This window comes from Phyllobates terribilis, unplaced genomic scaffold (assembly GCF_046119375.1).
Source record: "Phyllobates terribilis strain yellow unplaced genomic scaffold, ASM4611937v1 Scaffold_7178__1_contigs__length_39453, whole genome shotgun sequence".
NCBI classification, from domain to species: Eukaryota; Metazoa; Chordata; class Amphibia; order Anura; family Dendrobatidae; genus Phyllobates; species Phyllobates terribilis.
Genome location: NW_027369919.1, coordinates 26,015 through 39,454, shown reverse-complemented (window position 1 = coordinate 39,454; position 13,440 = coordinate 26,015). Strand labels below are relative to the sequence as shown.

The window sequence follows — 13,440 nt, the reverse complement described above, 5'->3', positions numbered from 1 at the left end:
TTAGGATCCTTGGGTGGCTCCGTAGTTTGAAACCAATTCTGGTTATCGCTTCTCGGCCTTTTGGCTAAGATCAAGTGTAGTATCTGTTCTTATCAGTTTAATATCTGATACGTCCCCTATCTGGGGACCATATATTAAATGGATTTTTAGAACAGGGAGATGGAAAAAGAGCTTGCTCTGTCCACTCCACGCATTGACCTGGTATTGCAGTATCTCCAGGACCGGTGCACCCCTTCTTTAATGCAGTTTCTAAAATCAGAAAGAATTGAATTCAATGTTTTTTGTTCATTTTGCTTGTTTGTCGGATTTTGGGATGGACTCTTTGGCTCTGCTTTTCTTCTCCTCATTGGATTTTTCATGTTCAAAGTTGCAGAAGCCAGATTACAAGCTCATTTTGGTTCAACTTCAGCAACTGTGCATTGCATTGCCATGTAATGTGATGCAATGCTATCTTTCTAGCTCTCCCTTTCTACTTCCTTTTGGATAAACAGACATATTAGGCAAGCATTTTGGAGCTTTCACCTAAATAACTACAGGTGGTGAGATAAGCTGCACAATATAATTGACCTTTCAGTATATTGTTGCACACACACCATCTATTTAGCAAATGCCCTTGTTATCAACAGCAGCCTTTTAAACTCACCCGAGCTAACAGGTATGTGCGCTGGTTACACTGCTGCGCTTAAAATTTCTTTTTTGGTTTGCTACAATGCCTTTTCTGAAACGTTGTCTCCTTCTGCTGGAACACTGACTTCTTTCATTTAATGCCTGCAGACTATAAAAGAGAACCCAACCCAAAAAGTTTGGTTGATTAGTCTGTGGCATTCTGTTAAACTGTTGCTTATGGCGGTCTCTGTGAGCTTCTCAGCGACATTCAGCCAGCCAGGTATCCTGCCTGCAGTAGATGGAATGTGGCAATGGAACGCTGGCTGCGCGTGTCATAATAGGCTCTGAGCCTTTATATACCTGTGCACAGCAGCAGCCACCTTCAGTCTGCTGCTGGACAGCCAGCAGCAGCAGCAGCAGCAGGAGAGGTATGTAATCAGGAGCCCTCCTGCTAAGGGTAGACAGCTGCTCGTTCCACCCCACCCCCCGCCTTAATTGGTTCTCCTCCCTTCCAACGGTGTTGAGGCGGGTGGGAACAGCAGGGGGTGAAGGTGCTGTGTTTAAAGAGGTGGAGTTATGCAGATCTAAAACGCGTGGATTGCAGCAGCAGCAAGCCGAAAAGTGCAGGCATGTAAGGGATCTAGAGGTTGACAACATGTCTTCTTAACGGGAGTCCAGGAGCTCATCTCCACAAATGGACTTTTTAGGATCCTTGGGTGGCTCCGTAGTTTGAAACCAATTCTGGTTATCGCTTCTCGGCCTTTTGGCTAAGATCAAGTGTAGTATCTGTTCTTATCAGTTTAATATCTGATACGTCCCCTATCTGGGGACCATATATTAAATGGATTTTTAGAACAGGGAGATGGAAAAAGAGCTTGCTCTGTCCACTCCACGCATTGACCTGGTATTGCAGTATCTCCAGGACCGGTGCACCCCTTCTTTAATGCAGTTTCTAAAATCAGAAAGAATTGAATTCAATGTTTTTTGTTCATTTTGCTTGTTTGTCGGATTTTGGATGGACTCTTTGGCTCTGCTTTTCTTCTCCTCATTGGATTTTTCATGTTCAAAGTTGCAGAAGCCAGATTACAAGCTCATTTTGGTTCAACTTCAGCAACTGTGCATTGCATTGCCATGTAATGTGATGCAATGCTATCTTTCTAGCTCTCCCTTTCTACTTCCTTTTGGATAAACAGACATATTAGGCAAGCATTTTGGAGCTTTCACCTAAATAACTACAGGTGGTGAGATAAGCTGCACAATATAATTGACCTTTCAGTATATTGTTGCACACACACCATCTATTTAGCAAATGCCCTTGTTATCAACAGCAGCCTTTTAAACTCACCCGAGCTAACAGGTATGTGCGCTGGTTACACTGCTGCGCTTAAAATTTCTTTTTTGGTTTGCTACAATGCCTTTTCTGAAACGTTGTCTCCTTCTGCTGGAACACTGACTTCTTTCATTTAATGCCTGCAGACTATAAAAGAGAACCCAACCCAAAAAGTTTGGTTGATTAGTCTGTGGCATTCTGTTAAACTGTTGCTTATGGCGGTCTCTGTGAGCTTCTCAGCGACATTCAGCCAGCCAGGTATCCTGCCTGCAGTAGATGGAATGTGGCAATGGAACGCTGGCTGCGCGTGTCATAATAGGCTCTGAGCCTTTATATACCTGTGCACAGCAGCAGCCACCTTCAGTCTGCTGCTGGACAGCCAGCAGCAGCAGCAGCAGCAGGAGAGGTATGTAATCAGGAGCCCTCCTGCTAAGGGTAGACAGCTGCTCGTTCCACCCCACCCCCCGCCTTAATTGGTTCTCCTCCCTTCCAACGGTGTTGAGGCGGGTGGGAACAGCAGGGGGTGAAGGTGCTGTGTTTAAAGAGGTGGAGTTATGCAGATCTAAAACGCGTGGATTGCAGCAGCAGCAAGCCGAAAAGTGCAGGCATGTAAGGGATCTAGAGGTTGACAACATGTCTTCTTAACGGGAGTCCAGGAGCTCATCTCCACAAATGGACTTTTTAGGATCCTTGGGTGGCTCCGTAGTTTGAAACCAATTCTGGTTATCGCTTCTCGGCCTTTTGGCTAAGATCAAGTGTAGTATCTGTTCTTATCAGTTTAATATCTGATACGTCCCCTATCTGGGGACCATATATTAAATGGATTTTTAGAACAGGGAGATGGAAAAAGAGCTTGCTCTGTCCACTCCACGCATTGACCTGGTATTGCAGTATCTCCAGGACCGGTGCACCCCTTCTTTAATGCAGTTTCTAAAATCAGAAAGAATTGAATTCAATGTTTTTTGTTCATTTTGCTTGTTTGTCGGATTTTGGGATGGACTCTTGGCTCTGCTTTTCTTCTCCTCATTGGATTTTTCATGTTCAAAGTTGCAGAAGCCAGATTACAAGCTCATTTTGGTTCAACTTCAGCAACTGTGCATTGCATTGCCATGTAATGTGATGCAATGCTATCTTTCTAGCTCTCCCTTTCTACTTCCTTTTGGATAAACAGACATATTAGGCAAGCATTTTGGAGCTTTCACCTAAATAACTACAGGTGGTGAGATAAGCTGCACAATATAATTGACCTTTCAGTATATTGTTGCACACACACCATCTATTTAGCAAATGCCCTTGTTATCAACAGCAGCCTTTAAACTCACCCGAGCTAACAGGTATGTGCGCTGGTTACACTGCTGCGCTTAAAATTTCTTTTTTGGTTTGCTACAATGCCTTTTCTGAAACGTTGTCTCCTTCTGCTGGAACACTGACTTCTTTCATTTAATGCCTGCAGACTATAAAAGAGAACCCAACCCAAAAAGTTTGGTTGATTAGTCTGTGGCATTCTGTTAAACTGTTGCTTATGGCGGTCTCTGTGAGCTTCTCAGCGACATTCAGCCAGCCAGGTATCCTGCCTGCAGTAGATGGAATGTGGCAATGGAACGCTGGCTGCGCGTGTCATAATAGGCTCTGAGCCTTTATATACCTGTGCACAGCAGCAGCCACCTTCAGTCTGCTGCTGGACAGCCAGCAGCAGCAGCAGCAGCAGGAGAGGTATGTAATCAGGAGCCCTCCTGCTAAGGGTAGACAGCTGCTCGTTCCACCCCACCCCCCGCCTTAATTGGTTCTCCTCCCTTCCAACGGTGTTGAGGCGGGTGGGAACAGCAGGGGGTGAAGGTGCTGTGTTTAAAGAGGTGGAGTTATGCAGATCTAAAACGCGTGGATTGCAGCAGCAGCAAGCCGAAAAGTGCAGGCATGTAAGGGATCTAGAGGTTGACAACATGTCTTCTTAACGGGAGTCCAGGAGCTCATCTCCACAAATGGACTTTTTAGGATCCTTGGGTGGCTCCGTAGTTTGAAACCAATTCTGGTTATCGCTTCTCGGCCTTTTGGCTAAGATCAAGTGTAGTATCTGTTCTTATCAGTTTAATATCTGATACGTCCCCTATCTGGGGACCATATATTAAATGGATTTTTAGAACAGGGAGATGGAAAAAGAGCTTGCTCTGTCCACTCCACGCATTGACCTGGTATTGCAGTATCTCCAGGACCGGTGCACCCCTTCTTTAATGCAGTTTCTAAAATCAGAAAGAATTGAATTCAATGTTTTTTGTTCATTTTGCTTGTTTGTCGGATTTTGGGATGGACTCTTTGGCTCTGCTTTTCTTCTCCTCATTGGATTTTTCATGTTCAAAGTTGCAGAAGCCAGATTACAAGCTCATTTTGGTTCAACTTCAGCAACTGTGCATTGCATTGCCATGTAATGTGATGCAATGCTATCTTTCTAGCTCTCCCTTTCTACTTCCTTTTGGATAAACAGACATATTAGGCAAGCATTTTGGAGCTTTCACCTAAATAACTACAGGTGGTGAGATAAGCTGCACAATATAATTGACCTTTCAGTATATTGTTGCACACACACCATCTATTTAGCAAATGCCCTTGTTATCAACAGCAGCCTTTTAAACTCACCCGAGCTAACAGGTATGTGCGCTGGTTACACTGCTGCGCTTAAAATTTCTTTTTTGGTTTGCTACAATGCCTTTTCTGAAACGTTGTCTCCTTCTGCTGGAACACTGACTTCTTTCATTTAATGCCTGCAGACTATAAAAGAGAACCCAACCCAAAAAGTTTGGTTGATTAGTCTGTGGCATTCTGTTAAACTGTTGCTTATGGCGGTCTCTGTGAGCTTCTCAGCGACATTCAGCCAGCCAGGTATCCTGCCTGCAGTAGATGGAATGTGGCAATGGAACGCTGGCTGCGCGTGTCATAATAGGCTCTGAGCCTTTATATACCTGTGCACAGCAGCAGCCACCTTCAGTCTGCTGCTGGACAGCCAGCAGCAGCAGCAGCAGCAGGAGAGGTATGTAATCAGGAGCCCTCCTGCTAAGGGTAGACAGCTGCTCGTTCCACCCCACCCCCCGCCTTAATTGGTTCTCCTCCCTTCCAACGGTGTTGAGGCGGGTGGGAACAGCAGGGGGTGAAGGTGCTGTGTTTAAAGAGGTGGAGTTATGCAGATCTAAAACGCGTGGATTGCAGCAGCAGCAAGCCGAAAAGTGCAGGCATGTAAGGGATCTAGAGGTTGACAACATGTCTTCTTAACGGGAGTCCAGGAGCTCATCTCCACAAATGGACTTTTTAGGATCCTTGGGTGGCTCCGTAGTTTGAAACCAATTCTGGTTATCGCTTCTCGGCCTTTTGGCTAAGATCAAGTGTAGTATCTGTTCTTATCAGTTTAATATCTGATACGTCCCCTATCTGGGGACCATATATTAAATGGATTTTTAGAACAGGGAGATGGAAAAAGAGCTTGCTCTGTCCACTCCACGCATTGACCTGGTATTGCAGTATCTCCAGGACCGGTGCACCCCTTCTTTAATGCAGTTTCTAAAATCAGAAAGAATTGAATTCAATGTTTTTTGTTCATTTTGCTTGTTTGTCGGATTTTGGGATGGACTCTTTGGCTCTGCTTTTCTTCTCCTCATTGGATTTTTCATGTTCAAAGTTGCAGAAGCCAGATTACAAGCTCATTTTGGTTCAACTTCAGCAACTGTGCATTGCATTGCCATGTAATGTGATGCAATGCTATCTTTCTAGCTCTCCCTTTCTACTTCCTTTTGGATAAACAGACATATTAGGCAAGCATTTTGGAGCTTTCACCTAAATAACTACAGGTGGTGAGATAAGCTGCACAATATAATTGACCTTTCAGTATATTGTTGCACACACACCATCTATTTAGCAAATGCCCTTGTTATCAACAGCAGCCTTTTAAACTCACCCGAGCTAACAGGTATGTGCGCTGGTTACACTGCTGCGCTTAAAATTTCTTTTTTGGTTTGCTACAATGCCTTTTCTGAAACGTTGTCTCCTTCTGCTGGAACACTGACTTCTTTCATTTAATGCCTGCAGACTATAAAAGAGAACCCAACCCAAAAAGTTTGGTTGATTAGTCTGTGGCATTCTGTTAAACTGTTGCTTATGGCGGTCTCTGTGAGCTTCTCAGCGACATTCAGCCAGCCAGGTATCCTGCCTGCAGTAGATGGAATGTGGCAATGGAACGCTGGCTGCGCGTGTCATAATAGGCTCTGAGCCTTTATATACCTGTGCACAGCAGCAGCCACCTTCAGTCTGCTGCTGGACAGCCAGCAGCAGCAGCAGCAGCAGGAGAGGTATGTAATCAGGAGCCCTCCTGCTAAGGGTAGACAGCTGCTCGTTCCACCCCACCCCCCGCCTTAATTGGTTCTCCTCCCTTCCAACGGTGTTGAGGCGGGTGGGAACAGCAGGGGGTGAAGGTGCTGTGTTTAAAGAGGTGGAGTTATGCAGATCTAAAACGCGTGGATTGCAGCAGCAGCAAGCCGAAAAGTGCAGGCATGTAAGGGATCTAGAGGTTGACAACATGTCTTCTTAACGGGAGTCCAGGAGCTCATCTCCACAAATGGACTTTTTAGGATCCTTGGGTGGCTCCGTAGTTTGAAACCAATTCTGGTTATCGCTTCTCGGCCTTTTGGCTAAGATCAAGTGTAGTATCTGTTCTTATCAGTTTAATATCTGATACGTCCCCTATCTGGGGACCATATATTAAATGGATTTTTAGAACAGGGAGATGGAAAAAGAGCTTGCTCTGTCCACTCCACGCATTGACCTGGTATTGCAGTATCTCCAGGACCGGTGCACCCCTTCTTTAATGCAGTTTCTAAAATCAGAAAGAATTGAATTCAATGTTTTTTGTTCATTTTGCTTGTTTGTCGGATTTTGGGATGGACTCTTTGGCTCTGCTTTTCTTCTCCTCATTGGATTTTTCATGTTCAAAGTTGCAGAAGCCAGATTACAAGCTCATTTTGGTTCAACTTCAGCAACTGTGCATTGCATTGCCATGTAATGTGATGCAATGCTATCTTTCTAGCTCTCCCTTTCTACTTCCTTTTGGATAAACAGACATATTAGGCAAGCATTTTGGAGCTTTCACCTAAATAACTACAGGTGGTGAGATAAGCTGCACAATATAATTGACCTTTCAGTATATTGTTGCACACACACCATCTATTTAGCAAATGCCCTTGTTATCAACAGCAGCCTTTTAAACTCACCCGAGCTAACAGGTATGTGCGCTGGTTACACTGCTGCGCTTAAAATTTCTTTTTTGGTTTGCTACAATGCCTTTTCTGAAACGTTGTCTCCTTCTGCTGGAACACTGACTTCTTTCATTTAATGCCTGCAGACTATAAAAGAGAACCCAACCCAAAAAGTTTGGTTGATTAGTCTGTGGCATTCTGTTAAACTGTTGCTTATGGCGGTCTCTGTGAGCTTCTCAGCGACATTCAGCCAGCCAGGTATCCTGCCTGCAGTAGATGGAATGTGGCAATGGAACGCTGGCTGCGCGTGTCATAATAGGCTCTGAGCCTTTATATACCTGTGCACAGCAGCAGCCACCTTCAGTCTGCTGCTGGACAGCCAGCAGCAGCAGCAGCAGCAGGAGAGGTATGTAATCAGGAGCCCTCCTGCTAAGGGTAGACAGCTGCTCGTTCCACCCCACCCCCCGCCTTAATTGGTTCTCCTCCCTTCCAACGGTGTTGAGGCGGGTGGGAACAGCAGGGGGTGAAGGTGCTGTGTTTAAAGAGGTGGAGTTATGCAGATCTAAAACGCGTGGATTGCAGCAGCAGCAAGCCGAAAAGTGCAGGCATGTAAGGGATCTAGAGGTTGACAACATGTCTTCTTAACGGGAGTCCAGGAGCTCATCTCCACAAATGGACTTTTTAGGATCCTTGGGTGGCTCCGTAGTTTGAAACCAATTCTGGTTATCGCTTCTCGGCCTTTTGGCTAAGATCAAGTGTAGTATCTGTTCTTATCAGTTTAATATCTGATACGTCCCCTATCTGGGGACCATATATTAAATGGATTTTTAGAACAGGGAGATGGAAAAAGAGCTTGCTCTGTCCACTCCACGCATTGACCTGGTATTGCAGTATCTCCAGGACCGGTGCACCCCTTCTTTAATGCAGTTTCTAAAATCAGAAAGAATTGAATTCAATGTTTTTTGTTCATTTTGCTTGTTTGTCGGATTTTGGGATGGACTCTTTGGCTCTGCTTTTCTTCTCCTCATTGGATTTTTCATGTTCAAAGTTGCAGAAGCCAGATTACAAGCTCATTTTGGTTCAACTTCAGCAACTGTGCATTGCATTGCCATGTAATGTGATGCAATGCTATCTTTCTAGCTCTCCCTTTCTACTTCCTTTTGGATAAACAGACATATTAGGCAAGCATTTTGGAGCTTTCACCTAAATAACTACAGGTGGTGAGATAAGCTGCACAATATAATTGACCTTTCAGTATATTGTTGCACACACACCATCTATTTAGCAAATGCCCTTGTTATCAACAGCAGCCTTTTAAACTCACCCGAGCTAACAGGTATGTGCGCTGGTTACACTGCTGCGCTTAAAATTTCTTTTTTGGTTTGCTACAATGCCTTTTCTGAAACGTTGTCTCCTTCTGCTGGAACACTGACTTCTTTCATTTAATGCCTGCAGACTATAAAAGAGAACCCAACCCAAAAAGTTTGGTTGATTAGTCTGTGGCATTCTGTTAAACTGTTGCTTATGGCGGTCTCTGTGAGCTTCTCAGCGACATTCAGCCAGCCAGGTATCCTGCCTGCAGTAGATGGAATGTGGCAATGGAACGCTGGCTGCGCGTGTCATAATAGGCTCTGAGCCTTTATATACCTGTGCACAGCAGCAGCCACCTTCAGTCTGCTGCTGGACAGCCAGCAGCAGCAGCAGCAGCAGGAGAGGTATGTAATCAGGAGCCCTCCTGCTAAGGGTAGACAGCTGCTCGTTCCACCCCACCCCCCGCCTTAATTGGTTCTCCTCCCTTCCAACGGTGTTGAGGCGGGTGGGAACAGCAGGGGGTGAAGGTGCTGTGTTTAAAGAGGTGGAGTTATGCAGATCTAAAACGCGTGGATTGCAGCAGCAGCAAGCCGAAAAGTGCAGGCATGTAAGGGATCTAGAGGTTGACAACATGTCTTCTTAACGGGAGTCCAGGAGCTCATCTCCACAAATGGACTTTTTAGGATCCTTGGGTGGCTCCGTAGTTTGAAACCAATTCTGGTTATCGCTTCTCGGCCTTTTGGCTAAGATCAAGTGTAGTATCTGTTCTTATCAGTTTAATATCTGATACGTCCCCTATCTGGGGACCATATATTAAATGGATTTTTAGAACAGGGAGATGGAAAAAGAGCTTGCTCTGTCCACTCCACGCATTGACCTGGTATTGCAGTATCTCCAGGACCGGTGCACCCCTTCTTTAATGCAGTTTCTAAAATCAGAAAGAATTGAATTCAATGTTTTTTGTTCATTTTGCTTGTTTGTCGGATTTTGGGATGGACTCTTTGGCTCTGCTTTTCTTCTCCTCATTGGATTTTTCATGTTCAAAGTTGCAGAAGCCAGATTACAAGCTCATTTTGGTTCAACTTCAGCAACTGTGCATTGCATTGCCATGTAATGTGATGCAATGCTATCTTTCTAGCTCTCCCTTTCTACTTCCTTTTGGATAAACAGACATATTAGGCAAGCATTTTGGAGCTTTCACCTAAATAACTACAGGTGGTGAGATAAGCTGCACAATATAATTGACCTTTCAGTATATTGTTGCACACACACCATCTATTTAGCAAATGCCCTTGTTATCAACAGCAGCCTTTTAAACTCACCCGAGCTAACAGGTATGTGCGCTGGTTACACTGCTGCGCTTAAAATTTCTTTTTTGGTTTGCTACAATGCCTTTTCTGAAACGTTGTCTCCTTCTGCTGGAACACTGACTTCTTTCATTTAATGCCTGCAGACTATAAAAGAGAACCCAACCCAAAAAGTTTGGTTGATTAGTCTGTGGCATTCTGTTAAACTGTTGCTTATGGCGGTCTCTGTGAGCTTCTCAGCGACATTCAGCCAGCCAGGTATCCTGCCTGCAGTAGATGGAATGTGGCAATGGAACGCTGGCTGCGCGTGTCATAATAGGCTCTGAGCCTTTATATACCTGTGCACAGCAGCAGCCACCTTCAGTCTGCTGCTGGACAGCCAGCAGCAGCAGCAGCAGCAGGAGAGGTATGTAATCAGGAGCCCTCCTGCTAAGGGTAGACAGCTGCTCGTTCCACCCCACCCCCCGCCTTAATTGGTTCTCCTCCCTTCCAACGGTGTTGAGGCGGGTGGGAACAGCAGGGGGTGAAGGTGCTGTGTTTAAAGAGGTGGAGTTATGCAGATCTAAAACGCGTGGATTGCAGCAGCAGCAAGCCGAAAAGTGCAGGCATGTAAGGGATCTAGAGGTTGACAACATGTCTTCTTAACGGGAGTCCAGGAGCTCATCTCCACAAATGGACTTTTTAGGATCCTTGGGTGGCTCCGTAGTTTGAAACCAATTCTGGTTATCGCTTCTCGGCCTTTTGGCTAAGATCAAGTGTAGTATCTGTTCTTATCAGTTTAATATCTGATACGTCCCCTATCTGGGGACCATATATTAAATGGATTTTTAGAACAGGGAGATGGAAAAAGAGCTTGCTCTGTCCACTCCACGCATTGACCTGGTATTGCAGTATCTCCAGGACCGGTGCACCCCTTCTTTAATGCAGTTTCTAAAATCAGAAAGAATTGAATTCAATGTTTTTTGTTCATTTTGCTTGTTTGTCGGATTTTGGGATGGACTCTTTGGCTCTGCTTTTCTTCTCCTCATTGGATTTTTCATGTTCAAAGTTGCAGAAGCCAGATTACAAGCTCATTTTGGTTCAACTTCAGCAACTGTGCATTGCATTGCCATGTAATGTGATGCAATGCTATCTTTCTAGCTCTCCCTTTCTACTTCCTTTTGGATAAACAGACATATTAGGCAAGCATTTTGGAGCTTTCACCTAAATAACTACAGGTGGTGAGATAAGCTGCACAATATAATTGACCTTTCAGTATATTGTTGCACACACACCATCTATTTAGCAAATGCCCTTGTTATCAACAGCAGCCTTTTAAACTCACCCGAGCTAACAGGTATGTGCGCTGGTTACACTGCTGCGCTTAAAATTTCTTTTTTGGTTTGCTACAATGCCTTTTCTGAAACGTTGTCTCCTTCTGCTGGAACACTGACTTCTTTCATTTAATGCCTGCAGACTATAAAAGAGAACCCAACCCAAAAAGTTTGGTTGATTAGTCTGTGGCATTCTGTTAAACTGTTGCTTATGGCGGTCTCTGTGAGCTTCTCAGCGACATTCAGCCAGCCAGGTATCCTGCCTGCAGTAGATGGAATGTGGCAATGGAACGCTGGCTGCGCGTGTCATAATAGGCTCTGAGCCTTTATATACCTGTGCACAGCAGCAGCCACCTTCAGTCTGCTGCTGGACAGCCAGCAGCAGCAGCAGCAGCAGGAGAGGTATGTAATCAGGAGCCCTCCTGCTAAGGGTAGACAGCTGCTCGTTCCACCCCACCCCCCGCCTTAATTGGTTCTCCTCCCTTCCAACGGTGTTGAGGCGGGTGGGAACAGCAGGGGGTGAAGGTGCTGTGTTTAAAGAGGTGGAGTTATGCAGATCTAAAACGCGTGGATTGCAGCAGCAGCAAGCCGAAAAGTGCAGGCATGTAAGGGATCTAGAGGTTGACAACATGTCTTCTTAACGGGAGTCCAGGAGCTCATCTCCACAAATGGACTTTTTAGGATCCTTGGGTGGCTCCGTAGTTTGAAACCAATTCTGGTTATCGCTTCTCGGCCTTTTGGCTAAGATCAAGTGTAGTATCTGTTCTTATCAGTTTAATATCTGATACGTCCCCTATCTGGGGACCATATATTAAATGGATTTTTAGAACAGGGAGATGGAAAAAGAGCTTGCTCTGTCCACTCCACGCATTGACCTGGTATTGCAGTATCTCCAGGACCGGTGCACCCCTTCTTTAATGCAGTTTCTAAAATCAGAAAGAATTGAATTCAATGTTTTTTGTTCATTTTGCTTGTTTGTCGGATTTTGGGATGGACTCTTTGGCTCTGCTTTTCTTCTCCTCATTGGATTTTTCATGTTCAAAGTTGCAGAAGCCAGATTACAAGCTCATTTTGGTTCAACTTCAGCAACTGTGCATTGCATTGCCATGTAATGTGATGCAATGCTATCTTTCTAGCTCTCCCTTTCTACTTCCTTTTGGATAAACAGACATATTAGGCAAGCATTTTGGAGCTTTCACCTAAATAACTACAGGTGGTGAGATAAGCTGCACAATATAATTGACCTTTCAGTATATTGTTGCACACACACCATCTATTTAGCAAATGCCCTTGTTATCAACAGCAGCCTTTTAAACTCACCCGAGCTAACAGGTATGTGCGCTGGTTACACTGCTGCGCTTAAAATTTCTTTTTTGGTTTGCTACAATGCCTTTTCTGAAACGTTGTCTCCTTCTGCTGGAACACTGACTTCTTTCATTTAATGCCTGCAGACTATAAAAGAGAACCCAACCCAAAAAGTTTGGTTGATTAGTCTGTGGCATTCTGTTAAACTGTTGCTTATGGCGGTCTCTGTGAGCTTCTCAGCGACATTCAGCCAGCCAGGTATCCTGCCTGCAGTAGATGGAATGTGGCAATGGAACGCTGGCTGCGCGTGTCATAATAGGCTCTGAGCCTTTATATACCTGTGCACAGCAGCAGCCACCTTCAGTCTGCTGCTGGACAGCCAGCAGCAGCAGCAGCAGCAGGAGAGGTATGTAATCAGGAGCCCTCCTGCTAAGGGTAGACAGCTGCTCGTTCCACCCCACCCCCCGCCTTAATTGGTTCTCCTCCCTTCCAACGGTGTTGAGGCGGGTGGGAACAGCAGGGGGTGAAGGTGCTGTGTTTAAAGAGGTGGAGTTATGCAGATCTAAAACGCGTGGATTGCAGCAGCAGCAAGCCGAAAAGTGCAGGCATGTAAGGGATCTAGAGGTTGACAACATGTCTTCTTAACGGGAGTCCAGGAGCTCATCTCCACAAATGGACTTTTTAGGATCCTTGGGTGGCTCCGTAGTTTGAAACCAATTCTGGTTATCGCTTCTCGGCCTTTTGGCTAAGATCAAGTGTAGTATCTGTTCTTATCAGTTTAATATCTGATACGTCCCCTATCTGGGGACCATATATTAAATGGATTTTTAGAACAGGGAGATGGAAAAAGAGCTTGCTCTGTCCACTCCACGCATTGACCTGGTATTGCAGTATCTCCAGGACCGGTGCACCCCTTCTTTAATGCAGTTTCTAAAATCAGAAAGAATTGAATTCAATGTTTTTTGTTCATTTTGCTTGTTTGTCGGATTTTGGGATGGACTCTTTGGCTCTGCTTTTCTTCTCCTCATTGGATT

General features: G+C 45.0%; 11 non-coding genes across 11 annotated transcripts; all 11 read left to right on the top strand.

Annotated features, from left to right (window-relative positions):
- The first annotated feature begins 44 nt into the window (after window positions 1–44).
- LOC141251558 (U2 spliceosomal RNA) lies at window positions 45–235 on the top strand. The gene has a single exon (XR_012313251.1). It is a non-coding gene; the product is annotated as a U2 spliceosomal RNA (small nuclear RNA).
- A 1,118-nt stretch (window positions 236–1,353) lies between these two features.
- On the top strand, window positions 1,354–1,544 carry LOC141251557 (U2 spliceosomal RNA). Its single transcript, XR_012313250.1, has one exon. It is a non-coding gene; the product is annotated as a U2 spliceosomal RNA (small nuclear RNA).
- A 1,117-nt stretch (window positions 1,545–2,661) lies between these two features.
- LOC141251556 (U2 spliceosomal RNA) lies at window positions 2,662–2,852 on the top strand. The gene has a single exon (XR_012313249.1). It is a non-coding gene; the product is annotated as a U2 spliceosomal RNA (small nuclear RNA).
- Window positions 2,853–3,968: 1,116 nt separating this feature from the next.
- On the top strand, window positions 3,969–4,159 carry LOC141251555 (U2 spliceosomal RNA). The gene has a single exon (XR_012313248.1). It is a non-coding gene; the product is annotated as a U2 spliceosomal RNA (small nuclear RNA).
- A 1,118-nt stretch (window positions 4,160–5,277) lies between these two features.
- Window positions 5,278–5,468, top strand: LOC141251554 (U2 spliceosomal RNA). Its single transcript, XR_012313247.1, has one exon. It is a non-coding gene; the product is annotated as a U2 spliceosomal RNA (small nuclear RNA).
- A 1,118-nt stretch (window positions 5,469–6,586) lies between these two features.
- Window positions 6,587–6,777, top strand: LOC141251552 (U2 spliceosomal RNA). Its single transcript, XR_012313245.1, has one exon. It is a non-coding gene; the product is annotated as a U2 spliceosomal RNA (small nuclear RNA).
- A 1,118-nt stretch (window positions 6,778–7,895) lies between these two features.
- LOC141251551 (U2 spliceosomal RNA) lies at window positions 7,896–8,086 on the top strand. The gene has a single exon (XR_012313244.1). It is a non-coding gene; the product is annotated as a U2 spliceosomal RNA (small nuclear RNA).
- Window positions 8,087–9,204: 1,118 nt separating this feature from the next.
- LOC141251550 (U2 spliceosomal RNA) lies at window positions 9,205–9,395 on the top strand. Its single transcript, XR_012313243.1, has one exon. It is a non-coding gene; the product is annotated as a U2 spliceosomal RNA (small nuclear RNA).
- Window positions 9,396–10,513: 1,118 nt separating this feature from the next.
- On the top strand, window positions 10,514–10,704 carry LOC141251549 (U2 spliceosomal RNA). The gene has a single exon (XR_012313242.1). It is a non-coding gene; the product is annotated as a U2 spliceosomal RNA (small nuclear RNA).
- Window positions 10,705–11,822: 1,118 nt separating this feature from the next.
- On the top strand, window positions 11,823–12,013 carry LOC141251548 (U2 spliceosomal RNA). Its single transcript, XR_012313241.1, has one exon. It is a non-coding gene; the product is annotated as a U2 spliceosomal RNA (small nuclear RNA).
- A 1,118-nt stretch (window positions 12,014–13,131) lies between these two features.
- Window positions 13,132–13,322, top strand: LOC141251547 (U2 spliceosomal RNA). Its single transcript, XR_012313240.1, has one exon. It is a non-coding gene; the product is annotated as a U2 spliceosomal RNA (small nuclear RNA).
- Window positions 13,323–13,440: the final 118 nt, after the last annotated feature.